This window comes from Neodiprion lecontei, chromosome 5, assembly GCF_021901455.1.
Source record: "Neodiprion lecontei isolate iyNeoLeco1 chromosome 5, iyNeoLeco1.1, whole genome shotgun sequence".
Classification (NCBI taxonomy): Eukaryota; Metazoa; Arthropoda; class Insecta; order Hymenoptera; family Diprionidae; genus Neodiprion; species Neodiprion lecontei.
In genome coordinates this window covers 19635216-19651879 of record NC_060264.1, presented here as the reverse complement: position 1 = coordinate 19651879, position 16664 = coordinate 19635216, and the positions used below count along the sequence as shown (strand labels likewise).

At 35.5% G+C, this 16664-nt stretch overlaps 2 protein-coding genes across 3 annotated transcripts in view; one reads left to right on the top strand and one right to left on the bottom strand.

The window, feature by feature from the left end:
- Positions 1 to 12843, bottom strand: part of LOC107227049 (sphingomyelin phosphodiesterase) — a 48886-nt gene extending 36043 nt beyond the window's left edge. For both annotated transcript variants that reach the window (XR_006904427.1, XM_046740226.1), the window contains exon 1: positions 12179 to 12843. The gene's annotated coding sequence lies outside the window, so the exon portion shown is untranslated. The remainder of the gene's footprint in view (positions 1 to 12178) is intronic.
- A 1434-nt stretch (positions 12844 to 14277) lies between these two features.
- Positions 14278 to 16664, top strand: part of LOC107227048 — a 64766-nt gene continuing 62379 nt past the window's right edge. Inside the window, exon 1 of the mRNA XM_046740231.1 lies at positions 14278 to 14677. The gene's annotated coding sequence lies outside the window, so the exon portion shown is untranslated. The remainder of the gene's footprint in view (positions 14678 to 16664) is intronic.

Below are 16664 nucleotides of genomic sequence, written 5' to 3'. Positions count from 1 at the left end.
TCATTTGTTTCTGACCTTGACAGAAAATGATTGTTTTGGAATTAAATTTACGATGTATACGTTCAGTATAGTAATTTTGAATTATAATCAATCATTTAAACGGAGGAAATCAGCAAAGTCATTGTGTTTAGAATTTATGTCACAAACATTATTGCGTTAAATATATCGTTTTTTTTTAGATCAATCCGAGTTTTATAAACAGTACGTCGACGACCACTGAGTTATGTAGCTGGTCATTGAATTTACCGCGATACCGCTGTTTGGTCAAATGTCATGTAAGTAAACCGTATCGTTATATGCGAATAAGAGAAATAAAAATAAAAGAAAAAAATAAGACAGCTAATGATACGCAACTTAATCCAGCAATTATACTGTATATGATAAGGAATTCAATGGCAATTCGTAGGTGAATCATATTTTTTGCAACCTTGGTTTGAAAATCATTTTGTATAAATCATTGTACTGATTTTGTGCAAGACAACGAGATTGATTACTCAATTTTGTAAAAACCAACGTCAATGAATGCCTCAACTCTAAAAGTTTTTTCGATTCTCTACTTCTTTTCCTTTTCTTTTTTTTATTCAACACTGTTCACCCGAATCGATGAACTTTCGTACAGATAAGCTAATAATATGTATTACGTAAAGTTTACGCATGAAACGCAGTATTTTTCCTGTTATATCGTTATAAAATAAATTTTTAGGCTCTTGGAGACCAATTTTTTCTTGATATCTTGAAAACAAATGTATTTTAATGAAAAATTTTCCCTAAACATAGTTTACATAAATATTTATCAAGAACTTTCCAGTTCTTTTATTGTGAACTTCAAACCAAAAAAGCACCAAGCAAATTTACTTTTATACTCGTCTCCTTTTTTCGTACGATACTTAAAAAATTTTCAAACCGTTTTATTCGTCTTACACTTTTCTATAACTACGCAGGTTCTATAGTTATACTCACGTTTCTTCATGTTTGTTTGTATCGTGTTCGCGTTTCTATCACTAATAATTTGAAAGAAGCTGTGGCATTTTTTTATACAGTAAAAATAATACCCTTAGAGAATTTTGCGTGCCGGTGGCAAATTTTTTGCAGCGAGATTGCACAAAATCTTAATACAATATGGTGTATAGGAATTCAATGTAAATAGGACGGCTGAAAATTGTAGCGAAGTCAGTTCAGTGTCAGATCCACACATATTAAACTGGCTGCGATTAATTTTATCTTTATATACAAACTTTCATCGAATGGCGTGTACTACGAGCATATATCTAATGTAAATGTTTATACACCTACATATATATATTTATATACATGAAACCGCGATTAAAACAAAAGTTGAATCAACATGCGATTGCGGGTACAAAAATGCTGAACCTTTCTTCGGTGTGCGAGCAGCTGCTGTTGGAAAGAAAGAGAGAGAGAGAGAGAGAGAGAGAGAGAGAGACTCAGTCTACTCTCGTCCAGAGTTTAAGTGAGGAATGTGGCCTACATGACGGAATCATTTGACGATCAAGGTTCTCTCTGCAAGTTTGTATATTATATCATGTATCTGATTATTTATTTGCTTGAGTTTGCTTGTTGAATGATCAATTGATATTTTTGTTCATTGTCCAGCTGATAATTATTGTCAACTGTATAGCGTTGCTCTTTCTCTCTCTCTCTCTCTCTCTCTCTCTTCATCTCGGCATTCGTTCCTCGAGAGAAGGAAAAACAAGAAAAGAAAAAAACGATGCAGATGTCGATTTAAAACAATTAACTAGAAATTCGTCAATATGTGAAAAATATTATAAACTGATATGTTATAAGTTTGCAGCTTTATATCCAGAGTTTTTTTTTTTTTTTTTTACAGTTGTGAAGCTTATGCAAATATAAACTAATACGATCTACAAGTTACTCTGATTTATGTATATATATATACAATATATATATATATATATATATATATTGTTACAAAGGGTGAAATCATCCGTCTTACCCCCTTTTTAATGATCTAGTAGTATCATCATAGATAAAACAAGTTTATAAACCTCTTATGTCTTTAAAAAGAATAAGTTTGTTGCGTCAACTAACATTATTGTAAAAACAGTCTTGTGTCAGACTTTAAACTGAAAACACGTTTTCTGCTATTAAAGCTTTACCATAACATTTTATTTGCGCCTTTAATTGATTGTTTAAATAACCTCGCGAACCCATATTTATTTCGCAACCTCTTAAAACGTTACAATATATATTGTAACGCTAAATTCTGTTACCCTCGGATGAGGACTTACCGTTGACACTTTGGCGCGACTCTCCACTTATTCAGAACATTAAACTATAACAAAATCAATCACGTTGGGCGCCAGACGCGTTAGCGTCGATTTTCAAACAATAATACGAATCAACAAAGATAACACGAAACCGTACGAAAAGTAAATAGAGAACCCGTTGTACGGCTGGCTAGGCTCAGGTACTCACACGAACTGGTAGAGTGGCGGCATTCAACAACAATAATTACAGAATTAAAGAAAATAATGAAATGAAGAATGAACTCAAGTCAGAAAAAATGAACAGGTCAATCGATGATGTATTGTCGATAAGGTTACAGGGTTGAGACAGGCAAGTGAAATGGTATCGATAGCGGTAGTTTATAAAATAAGCAATCGTTGTTCACAATAATTTCGGTAGAATAGAATTAAACGGTAGCTTTGAAACGAGAGACGGCAGTTAACAGAGAAAAATGAACGTAGGTCGGGAGAAGCGATATAACGTAAGAATTTACTTAAAACTACTCGTCACTGGGCGACGTGATCTTACCCAAGTTGCAAACGACGCTAGGGAAATTATTATTCTGTCAATTAAAAACGAGAGTGAGAACTTTACTACAATCGCTTAATCGGTAGAAAACGAAGTAACGATAGCTCGGTAGATAATACGACGAATTTACCATAGATTATAACCAGTACGAAAGATTGACATTCATTAACAATTTACACAATCGGTAGCGTAAACGATCGATTAGATAATTTTCGGTAGAGTTATTCACAATCGATGGAATCAATAATTTACAATAATTACGGATCGGAGGAATTAAACAATGAATTCCTAAACATAACTTTCGAGACAATACAAAGTACAAAATTATGAGAGAGTGAGAATTGCGGAGAGTTCACAAAATAAAGAAATACACTAAATACACCGCAGTACAAAAGGATCAAGAATAATACGCAGAACTTAACTTGACAAGATACAGAGAAAGGAATAACAGGCAAAAATAATATAAAATTGCCAATAGCAATAGAAAAAGGTGCGGTAATATTTAAAGGCTGATTCTACGCTCGGTTATACTCCAAGGAACTCGATATACGATACGATAGGCACGAAAATAAATAAAAATACAACAAGCAATAACAGAAATAAAATATAAGGCACCCTACTATTACAAATAATTATGAGACGAAAGGTAAAGCCAACAGGGCTCAAAATACGATAGAGACTACAGAAGCAGACTAATAGAAATTCACAAATACAAGAGAATTAATTATTCGGCAGTTACGAGGTCGCTCAGACACGGAAATTATTAATTACTGAAATCATGCAGTCACACGGCGACTCTACTCTAACGCAACTCAAAGCCGTGGACCATAATTCACACAAAATCGATAAATACCATAAGAAAGAATCGAAATTATGAGCAACTTCGTAACGATACAATACAAGGCAGAAGCTTTACCTTAATCGGTGACTTCAGGCACACAACACTGAATTTATTTTTAACAACAACTTAGAATTAGCAAAACGGAAAGGAAGGAAGGAAGGATGAAACGAATTTACAGGAGAAATCTAACGATAGAAGAAACGGTAGCGGGATGGTCAACGATAGAAACGATAGCGGTAAAGGAGGAAGGATCGGTAGCTCAAAAATGGGAGAATAGAGAGAATACGGATTGAGACAGCTGTCGGTCGGCGGGTCAAGCGTAGAACAGACGGAGGTCGGAGTTCGGCTCGCCGATCTCGTCGCTGCGGTGAGGTGATTCTTCTTCCCGTTGATTGGTTGGTTGACCTCCACCGCAAATAGGCCATCCCCCTGTGGCGAATATCGGTTACGGCGTGGTCATGCGTTTTCGAAGATTACCGCTAGATGTGGCGTAAAGTGCTGCTCGTGATTTCGTCATTGACACCAACTCGTACGATTTAATAGCTGCTTCAGTTTACTGTCCAGGTTGCCTATTATTGGGGACTTCTTCAAGGAGATCATGCAGTCATACGGCGGCTTAACGCAACTCAAAACCGTGGACCATGATTCGCGTGATTAGTTCTTGCCGACAGAAAGGCTGCGTCGATCCTCGGAACGATGGCTTTATCAATCTGGACGTAGTGGTTTGGGGTCGGAAGACGGCAGGCTACGGTCTGCCCTTCGTGCCATCCTTACGGCGTCCGATAAAGCGGGCGGCTGGTTCCTCCTTGAGGAGCGGTGTCCTCGGCCGTCGGGAGGATTTTTATCTCCCTGTTCGCCGGCAGTCGAGGCGATGCGGAAGGCTCGGGTGGATGCTACCCCGGTAGCAAGACAAGTGCACCCGGGTAGCCAGTATAGTATGAAGTCGTCGAGAGCTGAAAACGGTAGCTATCGGTCCCTCGGCGGTCGGGATCGTTGTCGACCAAGTACCTTATTAGCGTGCGCCGAAGCGCGAAATACAGAATTTACAAAGAAAGAATTAGCTAAAAGTAGTTATTGCCTATTTTGTATCGAGTTCGGTTGGAGTACCCCGCTGAGGACGCGTTTCCTAAAGATAAATAACGGTTGTGTGCCTTTGTGACGGGCGACTCTGTAACGCCACGTTACAATATATGTATATATATATATATATATATATATATTCTTACATATATATCCCTTCGGAAGAATATAAGACAGCAACGGACGGCAACTTCATTATTTCGTCATCCTCGACATATTTATATATTGTTGCTCAATAGTATTATTACAACAATTAACGGTAAACGGTCGCGCAACTTGAATTGCACACATACATCTGCAGCTAAATTAATTACGGTACGATATCCGTGGTGAATATGACGCTTTGATTTCTTTGCACAGCTATATTCGTAAATGGAGTTACGTATTTTTCTATATTTTTTCCCTCTGACTTTTCTACGGTATTTTAAAATTTTCGCAAAAGTCTGATGATTAGAAGTTTTCAAAAAGTGTAAAATACAATTTCTCAAGCATTTTTATTCCTTCATCTTTTTTCGTTCTCAAATTTTATAATCACATTACAGAAATCAAACGAAGAAATAATATTACACGAATGATAAACCACGCCGAGTCATCCTGTTCTCCACATCAACGAGTAGTAAAGCCAGTTGCTCAATCCGCCGCAGATTTTCAAAAATTTTAAACCAAATGCGCCTTCATCCCTAGGGACAAGGTCGATGCCCAAAAACGTTATTACGTTCTTCTGTGCCATCCGTGACAGTTGTGTTTTTCGTGATAAATAAGTTGTCGTGAAAAATATTTTTTCAGAGTTCTTCGACATTTGCAAAATGCGTAATGGGTTCGTCACGCAGAGAATCATGGCGGATACGTTTCTGGACTAATTACGTCGTCTGGAAGATGAGTAGAAACGATCGCGTACCATCGACGGCCATTAGCGTCGGGATCGTTGGAGACCGTGTCAAGCATGATTAAGTGACTTTTCAGGAATGTTATTCACGGATGAACGTCACGTTCTAATCGGAACTTCTCAAAACCGGGAAATCGAAAAAGAGATTTCTCATCTCGAAGTTACGATGGAACGGACCGGTGAGCGTTATCTGCGAGAAACGTCACGTTCGTGTCGTAGAAGATCAGTTTCGAGCGATCGAATTCTGCCGGGAGATAAATTTGCTAGATTTTGCATTTACGTTTGCTGCAAACAAATCAGTGTCGAAAATCCCAAAGGACAAATCTACGGCCTCATATGCCCATTTGGCTAACTCCTAATCGGTTTCATTCTGTCCAACTCTCGATTCTTCGTCAGATTTCTTATTATCGCTAGAACTATTTTACGATGCGAAAATCCACAGTTCCCGGACTTCGCACCATTGCCAAATTTCTTTTCCTACTCTCGATAATTTCGGGAACTCAATACCAATAATACGGTTAACATAATATACCGCAGCAGTACACTGACAATGAGAGAAATTTTTAGTTCCGGTTACCGCTCAGTTCTTAACTATTTTCATTTTTTACCATAATTGAAAAATATCGTTCTAGATAGAAAATGAAAATTAGTGTTCTAGCTGTTACCAGAAAGTCTAGTATCCGTTACTATTCTTTCTCATTACGATCACTGTTACTAGATTTTCTCGTAACTGTTGCGAAAATTTAACGCTCGTGCAACAATAAATTGACGTTGAAGCCTTATTTAACTAAAGAAGTAGAGTAAACCGAAGAAACCGATTTTGCGTTGCAACTACCAAAAAAGGATCGACGATAGCGCAAAATGGTTACGCGTACCTCGTTTTTCGTAATTCCAACAATATTCAAACAGTTTTTTTTAACGATACCTGTTTTACAGAGTAATATTTCACACGAGTGTTTTATCTTCGGCGAAGTATTTTCGCCCATAAAATACCGCTTTCAACTTCAGAAAGTCGATATTCTCCTTGTGTTCTTGGCTACTTCAAAACCCCATCCAGTTAATGATGCGTCGCTAAAAGTAAGTGTCCCAGTTCTTGACCCTGTTCCAATTACTGATCTCTTCGTTCGTATCTATTCGATCTTTAGTTCTAAAATTACCGAAAAATAAATTCACAGTGTCTAATCATCTAGCAGTTGGTTCTGGTCATCAAGAAATTCATAATATTTGCCGTGAATTTATAATTTTGAAAAATATAAGGCACAATAATCGGGTCTAAGCGTGTCAATAACTGGTACACTTACCTTATAACCAAAGTTTTTTTTCCCTTTCTCAACGAGAATCTTTTCTCTCTTCGGTTATATTCTCGGCCTGCTCAGTCGAAGATTACTCACGGTATGACATCTTCGAGTACAACTTACTAAGGATCTACGTGTATTCTGTCGATTTATATGTAACGAATAATTCTCAACCTACTTACACCGCCAAGGTGGCTCTCTCCTTGACGTCATCATTCTAACTCTACTACGGTAGCCAGGCATTGACTTGACCAGGAACAGAACCTGTGGAGGCATCAGCGACGCTATTTCGTACCCAATGCCATGTCGTGCCGGACATGGATTAAATTATCCTTCCCAAGGTTCGCTGTTATCGCAATTTCGTTACTCAATTAACCACCGCGAGTTACGCCGAGGTGAACTTGTGCTCACGGTTACTGAGCCGAGTTTACACCTTGCGATAATTCCCGACGATGTGCTCGGATCGTGAAGGTCGATCCATCTATTTGCAGAATTTTACCACTTTCTTTTACGTAATAAGTTCTAGCGCGAAAATTATTTTTATCGGCTATTTTTACAGTCAAGTACAGGAAGTTGAGAATTAATTCACAAGGAATATAGTTGAAACATGTTTTAGTCGATGAGATTTTTTTTTACAATATGAAAGAAATGTGTAACACGAAAGGAAATTGGACATACAGTTGCAACATGTCGCAATTCAATAGAACATTTTTCGCTTTGAGAGAAATCTTGTTGCCATGTGCTGGATTCGAAACAAAAAAAAATATCAACCTTGAAAGTAGCGTTCAAATGAAACAGGGAAAACTCTGAATTCTTATCGGACATTTTTGCCGGACATGCTACGTTTGAGAGAATCATATTTCACTTTGAAACAAACATGTTGGATGAAAAAAAAAGGTGAACATGTATTTTTATGAAAACTATTCTATCGACACGTTGAAGTTTAGAAGAACTTTGGTTATGAGAAAATAATTTAACATCATGTTGCAACTCGGAGAAACATGTTTTATTTCGTAAGAAGAGTACGAAGGGTACAATATTGAGATATCACGCCAGAAGAAATTTATTTGCAATATTTTACAACTGTCAAAGATATTTCTTTTTCGGGGATAAGTGAAAATCGCCATTTTCTAACCGACAGGAAAAATCACGACAAAACTACCCGTTCAACTCATCAAAACTGGATGTAATAAGTCGTCAAGATTAGTCCATTGTACAAAACTTTGGCAAATTAAGAATTCGTTTGTAAAATTCGACAATTTTGAGTTCGCAAATTTTTTTACCCGAAACGCGTCGGCTGAAAATTCCCGTCTGGTATTTATTTTCCTTCGTTACTACTTTCCGAATAAACCCACCTCGTATTCTAGTTCCGTGTCAATTCAAACCGGCTAGCAATACCACATGTACAGGATATTCCACACAATGTGAACGGAAGTGAGATTTGAAGAGCGATGCACGTGGCTGACTCATCGTCCGGGTCCAGCAGTAGATAAAATAAAAGTTGTGATTCATTCGATTCCCCGCCATGTAAACAATCTGCACGTTGTATTTTTGGGAGTTTTTTTTTTCAAATTTGCCATTTATTTCGCTCCGATCATTGGAATGCAATTTCTCCTAATCTTTTTTTGTTTTCTTCATAATCGTTTTTTCCCAGTTGAAAAGATATTTCGTTATCATTTTTTTAAGATTTTTCAAAATCCACGATTTTCTATAAGAATTTTCTTTTCTTTCTGAATCAGTACTTCGTACCAGTCATGTGAACGTCACATTCAAAAATCATTTGAATGCCAAAAAATTAACATCCCATGACTTCCTCTCAACAATGTGTAATTTATTAAAAATATATTCTCTTTACTTCACTAAAAAAAAAACAAAAAAAAAAAAACAATAAACGTGGTTTCAAGATTATTGATTATTACAAACAATATTATATTTTACGCTCGAAATTTCATTTGTTTTTTCTTAATGTTATCAAAACGATATTGCTGTGACAATAATTTTGTTTTTTGCTTCTTCCTTCAGAGGACTTGAATAAAAATATTGTACACTTTTTATTTTTGTGCTATAACTTGCACTTTAAACGTCTCACCTGGAACAAAAAGCTGATCTCCTGATTCCATCAATAACCAAGGGGCTAGGTTGAATAACGGCGTGACCCGAATCGCACCAGTTTTGGATGTGAATCAAAATTTTCTCCTGCACATCAGACGCAATAAAACGCGCAGATTTTATCGGTCAACGTGATAATACTAGCATAAAAAGTGAACAAGACATTGTACATGTAAATTAACCACGTTAGACAGTTTAATATTCACTAATGGAAGCACAGCTTCAACTGTAATGGTATTAAATTCAGTTAAATTTACATAAAGAAACGATTAGAGTGATCGAAAAACGCGCATTTAATCTTGAATCGTGTGATAATATTCGCTGGCATAGAACCAAAAGCAATTCTGAAAAATGACCTCCCAAAAAATGATCATTACCGTAATAAAAAGAAATTCACTTTAAGAAAAATAAATGAATAACTTAACACTAATTAAATCCGAATTATAACAAATTCAAGTTTCCTTATTCTTATCGTTATGTTTCATTTCATACTGTTTACATTGTGTCTAATGCAAGTGTAGCCTGTTTTGATTCGGTTTCATTCGATCCCACCATTTCGATAATTAGTTTAACTAGCCTGCGCTCTACCGGAAGTCACGTAATATCCAGTCTTCCTATATGTTGTTTTGTGAAATTTTCGTAACAATGACTGACACTTCATACACGAGGTGCGTTCATGGAGAATAGATATATTTTTTCGTTTTGTCTGTTTTTTTAATTCAAAGTCAAAATCGCTATCAAATTCTGTGAAACATTTCTCTCAACTCACCTTTAACAATATCATCTCTGCTTTGTCATGATTTTTTCTTATTACAGTACAAGGTCCGGACCATTCTTCATTGCTGGACGATAATTTTTACCATTTTCAAAACTAGAACAAATATTTCTATCTTCTTTACTAAAATCGTTTCAACGATTTTGGGTAGTGTTGTTTAAATTTTTCTCAATTCACACGAATCGTCGATAAACAATATATTCCAACGAACTTCGAAGCCGTCGAAAAATGTTTGTTCTCATTTCGCGCAGAAAATTGTATCTATGCTTTTTTTTTTTGCCAACCACAGAAGCCGACATTTTTACGAATTTAATTTATTACTCGGACTTGTCTGTACACTACGCAAAAAAAAAAACGCCTGTCACTAAACCAGTTGAATAATTCGCTGTTTATTCGCAAAAAATCAAAATCTTATTCTACTTTTAGAAACGCCTTCAGAAGTTGTGGTCACCGATGAGTGTCGAAGTTTCAGAGATTTGAATTCCGCGAAAAATTTCAAAGAGGTGTGGATTCTTCAGCTAATAAAAATTCATTAAGAGACTCATAAGTAGATATAACGGATTGCGGATAAATACACTGGGATTCTGGGTAAAAAATATCAGTAGGTTTTACAGTTGGGACGATGGCACAAAAAGATGAATGCAGGTTGGAGGTCGTGCGGTTGGACGTTTTACGATTAGTCGCAGAGTCGTGAACAAATTATAAATCTTGACTAAAAAGAATTTCGCTCACTGCAATTACAAGGAAATTCTAGTGAAATTGGCATCCTTACAATTATAGTGATTTAAATATTATTTGAATTATAAGAAAATTTCGTACAAGTAACTATTTACAACTGAAGGTGATTAAGGTGATAAATTCCGTACATTTAACAGGATTTTGGTACATGTGGAACATAAAAATGAGATTCGTAACAGAAATGAAAAAAAATAAAAATAAATGAATAAAACGTAGGTTGAAAAGATGTAACTTCAGTTTATCAAGAGGCTTGAAAGCACAGAAAGAGTCATTTATTTTGAAAAATAATTCAGAGATCGTTTATTTGATTTTACTCAAAATCTATAATCGTTATTTTCATACCAAGGGTGTAAAGTGTTACGCTCGTGATGTGAACAATATTTTTTGCCCTGCGTAGGCGTAAAACGGGATTTTCGGTCTACCGTAACGAAAATCAGTTTTACTCTGACAAATAATCGCATCGACTGCGACCAAAATCCTCACCTTTCATTAGTTCTTCAGGTATCGTCATACGAAAAATGGATCAAACTACTAGCCTCAAAATGCGGATACGGTAAAAATCCAAGTAGGTCAGGAAAAAGTTTAGTTGAAAAAAACTACGCAATGTTTTACAAATATATCTACGAAATTCGTTACCGTTTACCTTAAAACTCAAGCTCGAATTTGAATACAAAGAAAAAAACTTGGTAGTTTATTATTGATCCGTCGATATGATAGTTAGCCATTGATATGCAACGACAGGTTATGAATTGTAATATGGATTGTCAACGATTATGTCAAATGAGGCTGAAGTTAGTAACGTCAACGTAACGAAACATCAAGGAAAAAATCATTATTTCCCAATTTTAGAATGACTTTGAAAGAGTTAGCTTTTCAAAATGAGAGTATGTTTTATTTATCATGGTTTACTAAATTTCATAAATTCCTAAACGTGCAAACTATCGATTTCCAGTAACATTACCAACTTCACCCTCCTTATGCCAATGTGTATGTCATTATTTTTGTTTCTTTCCGATTCTCGACTTTTTTTCCTCCTCGCAATATTGGCGATTGAAACAATTATAGCATAACATTTTAATTAGCAACACGTGGTGCACTCCAATGGCAATTACGTGAAAATTCACCGGGTTCGCATGCTTGTAGTGTAGATCACCAACAGCGAGAGTTTTTCTTAGACAGAGACATTATTACTCGTTAGACAATTGCTACAGAGTCAACAATTGGTAGATTGTATAATTGATCGTTTTAACGATGCCATTAAATTATGTCATTTTTGTGTTTTGCAGTTGAACGATAAGTTTTTGATTTTTATTGCAAAAATTTCGTAATTACGCAGCGTACATTTTAGGATTTACCGCTGAAAATAATTTTTTTTACGCGCTAGCTTTAACCGCTAATGATAAGCGCGTAACCGCGGCTCATCAAAAAAAACGAGTAATATCAACGTATTTAATATAACGTGTCTCGAATGTTGACAGGCTCCCTAATTCATTACTAACTTCAACACATTCTGAAACAGCTCGTATTATACAACGCGAGATAACTTTCGCAGCGATAATAACTTAAAAATTTTGTTATGCTCTTTCTTTCTGGTATTTCACATCCATGTGTTACAAAATTACTATCTGTATAAATTATGGTATATAATATATACTCACTAATTATAAAACGATTCTGTGTATAACGAACAGAATCTTGGCCCAAACTGTTTTTTCACTTATATTATGTCACGTAAAATGTGTGTTGCATGTGTATATTTTTGTAGATCAGAAACTTTGATTAAAAATAAACTTCACGAGCACTGTTTCTTTTTTTATAAATTTTTTTATTCAATCGTGTTGAATTTTTTTTTTTTATAATCTCCAATTTATTACACGTCAATTTTTATATTTGATTTTCACTTCAACAACCGCAGGTGCTGACAATTTCAAAATGTAGATCACAGTAAAAAATGCGCACGGAAGAAACGAAAAAACAATCGAATTACTTGTTTGAATTTGTTATTCTATTAAACTATTATGCATCAACCGATTGAGATTCGTTACTGAAAGATTGCGTTGGAATAATGTGATTATTAAAAATTGTCAAACTTCTTAAAAATCGTTAGTCGTAGAATTTAATTATTTTTTTAATCACGAAGAGAATAATTAACCGCAAGTATGTGTAGAAAAAAAAAAATTAATTCGCAGAATAATTATGACAAAGAACTTTTTGTTTGCTAAATCCTATCGCGAGCTTTTTTCTGGCGCGATAAGCTGCAGCGCGTTTAGAGAAGAGAGCGAGTTGCGATGTTCTCTTTGTACCCGACTGTCCACGTGGACGGCTCAGACCGCACTGACTATAATAAATTCTTAAAGGTACAGCTTTCATTCCACACGCGCTTGAGCTGCTCGAGCTTCGTTGAGCTTCCCGGCTCAATTTCTCCGGCTCCTTTCAATTCATTGATTTGATTATATTGCTTGGACGGTTGGTGAGTAGCGCGCATTTTTAATTTTTTTATATATTATCGCTTTTAAAGATTCTTCAAGAGCGCGAATCGAGGAGTCGATGTGTTGTACTCGAAAAAGTCAGTTCAACTTGTAAATATATGAGTAGATAATTCATTACTAAAATATACGGTTGTAAAATTTTTCGAAATAATTGTTTAAAGTAGAATCGCAGTGTTACATAAAATTATAATTTAACAATTTTAACACAGCTTTATTTGACTTCCGAGTGTCACGTACGATCAGCTTTCGATTCGATTTATTTGCAAGTGTATATTCAAGTGTAACCAAATGAGTACTAGAACGTAAATTTTTTTAATAATTTGTAGACATTTGTAGCTCGTGGAAAATAAAAATATGTCCAATAGAGTTATCGATACATTGATGTCAATAAATTGGGCGGATTGAAGTAAACTTTTTTTCTTAAACGAAACACTCGTTTAGTTGAGTCGAGATAATGCAGCTGGTTGTTGTTAAAGAAAACAATTTTCCATTGTTAGCTCTTTGCTGTTTGTATTAATTGAATTCAGCGAAAGAGAATTTGTCTACAATGAGATGGAGATACGAATTAATATAATTTAAAGTATTTATATGTCAGATTGGATGTGAAGATAGTTGACTTTAAGTTTAAATGAATTTTGTTTGACGCAAATGACTCGTTGGCGAGTCGGATAAGACCTCGACGTTTATCGCTCGTGCTCATTTTATAGGTAAGAGCCGTCACTTACCGACCGTTGACGATGACTCGCTTACCGTTCGCCGGTACGTACCTACTGTCGGTATCTTACCGGCTTACGGTAATACGCTACTTATAATTCACAATCATTTGTTTCTCCTGATGTATGAACTGATCGTACATGCCCTAACAAAAAGTGTTCGAAAACCAAGGATTGTTCAAAAAAAATGTTTGTCGAATAAAAAAAATGGACGAATTATTTTATGAAGGTTCAAAAACTGTGATCGAAGTTAACGAAGCGGAATTTGATGAAGGAAAAGATAATTTTGGAGTAACTAATAACTGATTTGCTAATCTTCTTCGCGTTCAAACACTGGATGACGATTATCAGAAGATAGTAAGTCAAGCTTGCGTGGATGAAACGCTTTTTCCCGCCCCGTATAAATTGGCCTGATGTAGGCGTGTATTAACATCAGGTTTAGTTGTGAAAGCACGCGATTGGTCGCCAAGGGTTGTTTACATGACAACGGTGCCGGTATAATACGGCTCGTAAGGAAGTGAAGACCGAACCCACCCGGTGTGTGCAGTGCGCGTGACACGAGGCAAGCAGGTCCAGGTTTTCTCACAATAAACCTACGCTCCGGTTGTTCGTTTATTTTATTTACTCGTAACTTGTCCAAGATAGTGAAAAAAACCAAAAGAAGAACAACTGCGTCGCGAAGATCGATGAAAAATGGTGGGGAATTTTTTCGGGGCTTTTACATTTGAGTAAACTCACATTTTTTCGCTCCGATCACAAGCTCGTAAACCGATCACGCGAACGCGACGGCGACTCGAATGGATCAGGTCAAGAAATCTAGTACTGTGCAAATTTGAAGTGTCAGGTGTAGAGATACGATAGTGCGAATCCAAATATTGACGATGATACGCGCTCGAATCGAGTTCATTACATAAAACGATCACTGGTGATCCATGGAAAGCAGCTGCAACGCAAGGTAATTTATATTATGATATTTTAACTGTGTGAATGTTGCGTTTGGAATTTTTAATCACCGTATAATTAACGATCGTTGTGCGAATTTTTCTTTAACGATTCGTCATCTTCGTTTCGTTCTTTTATTTATTTATTTTTTTTGTTTTTTTATGACCACTATTACTAGTATCAGTTACGATTTCTGCCATGAGTACGGAATAAGGAATGTATGACGACGATCCAAACCGGTGTTTAAAAACCTGCAATCTGAAGTTGCACGCTCAATTAGTAAATCGATATTGACTGTTTAGCGGACTATGAATTTCCCAATTACATTAATTAAGCACCTAATATAAGTGTTTGGTCGATAATAATTACCAGTCTCAGACTTTTTATTTTGACAGAAAGCTTTGGTTAAAATACAAAAAACACTACTTAATAAAGGTGATATAACCTGTCAATGAGTGTAAAGTTTCACGTTTAAGAAACTTACTCGTGCAACTAAAGTGCGAGTTATAGCTAAACGACGCAACACTCTGTAAGTTGATAATTGTTTTAAGTTATGTCAAGTTTGTCGAGTAAGTGGTTACCGATTGTTTGGTAGTTAAAATTATCTTATTATGGCTCATTATTATGGACTCACAATAATATTTGATCAAAACCATACCAAGCGCACGTTTTAACTGAAAACTTTTAGTAAAAATCCGGAAAACTGTAAAAAATTGAAGGTTTGTCATTAGTTGAGAATTATCCTACCGATAATGTGATTGCATATTGCGTCAGAATAAATTCCGTTATTCAGTTGATCCAAATGGAGATTTTTTGTACAGAGAAGAATTTCATTTGTTATAGTAACTCCCAAAATTCAGGAAAACAGGTATTGTTAAAAAAAACTGCTCGATTATTGTTGGAATCACGAAAAACGAGGTACGCGTAACCATTTTGCTCTATCGTCGATCTTTTTTTGGTAATTGCAATGCAAAATCAGTTTGTTCGGTTTACTATACTTTTTTAGTCAAACAAGGCTTCAACGTCAATTTATTCTTGCACGAGCATTAAATTTTCGCAACAATTACAAGAAAATATAGTAACAGTGATTGTAATGAGAAAGAATAGTAACGGATACTAGACTTTGCGGTAACAGCTAGAAAACTAATTTTCATTTTTTACCTAGAACTATATTTTTCGATTGTGGTAAAAAATGAAAACAGTTAAGGACTGAACGGTAACCGGAACTAAAAATTTCCCTCACAAGTGTAAGTATTGGTTTCCAGATGACAGTTGAATAATTTATGCATTCAAAATTTTTTGACCTTTCACTTAATACAATCATAGTAATTTTTCCGACATTGGTTTAATTTTTTCATTCACGATGTTTTTCTATAACTGTTTTCTTTTTTGCGTTTTGAATAGGTGCAATACGTCGCTATTATTCTTGGATGCTCTTCTTTGTGAATGAATCGATAAAAAAAAAAACACGAAAAAAATATGTAATCAGAATTTCATACATCGACGACATTGCTGTAGCTTGTAAAATTATCGTGCGATGATTAATGGCGTGCATTTCCTAGGGTGCAACACACTATCATGTTGTACAGTATTATTGATAAAACAACATGAAAACTAGGTAAAGGACTCTCAACATCGCGTGGCTGTAGCTATAAGACCGGAATAAATATAGCAGCAGTTAAAATTACAATTTGTAATTTGTATTCGAGATTTTATGTTCATGCTTTCAAAGTAGTCACAATATTACGATTTCAACTATTAGGCTTTCATCTGACATGAATTTGGAGCTGTGATGTTATTATATAAAGAAGATGGGAAACCTCAAACGAACATTTTTTCTCGTAACTGAAATTCGTTAACTGTTACGTTGGTCTTTGGATTTCTCAGTTAATCTGAAAGAGTACAATTATGCTGACTGATTTTCAGAAATCTTTTTACTCCCAAGTCTTCGCGATCCTTAAGACGAAGTTAATAGTCACATTTTTAATCAAAGCTGTTGA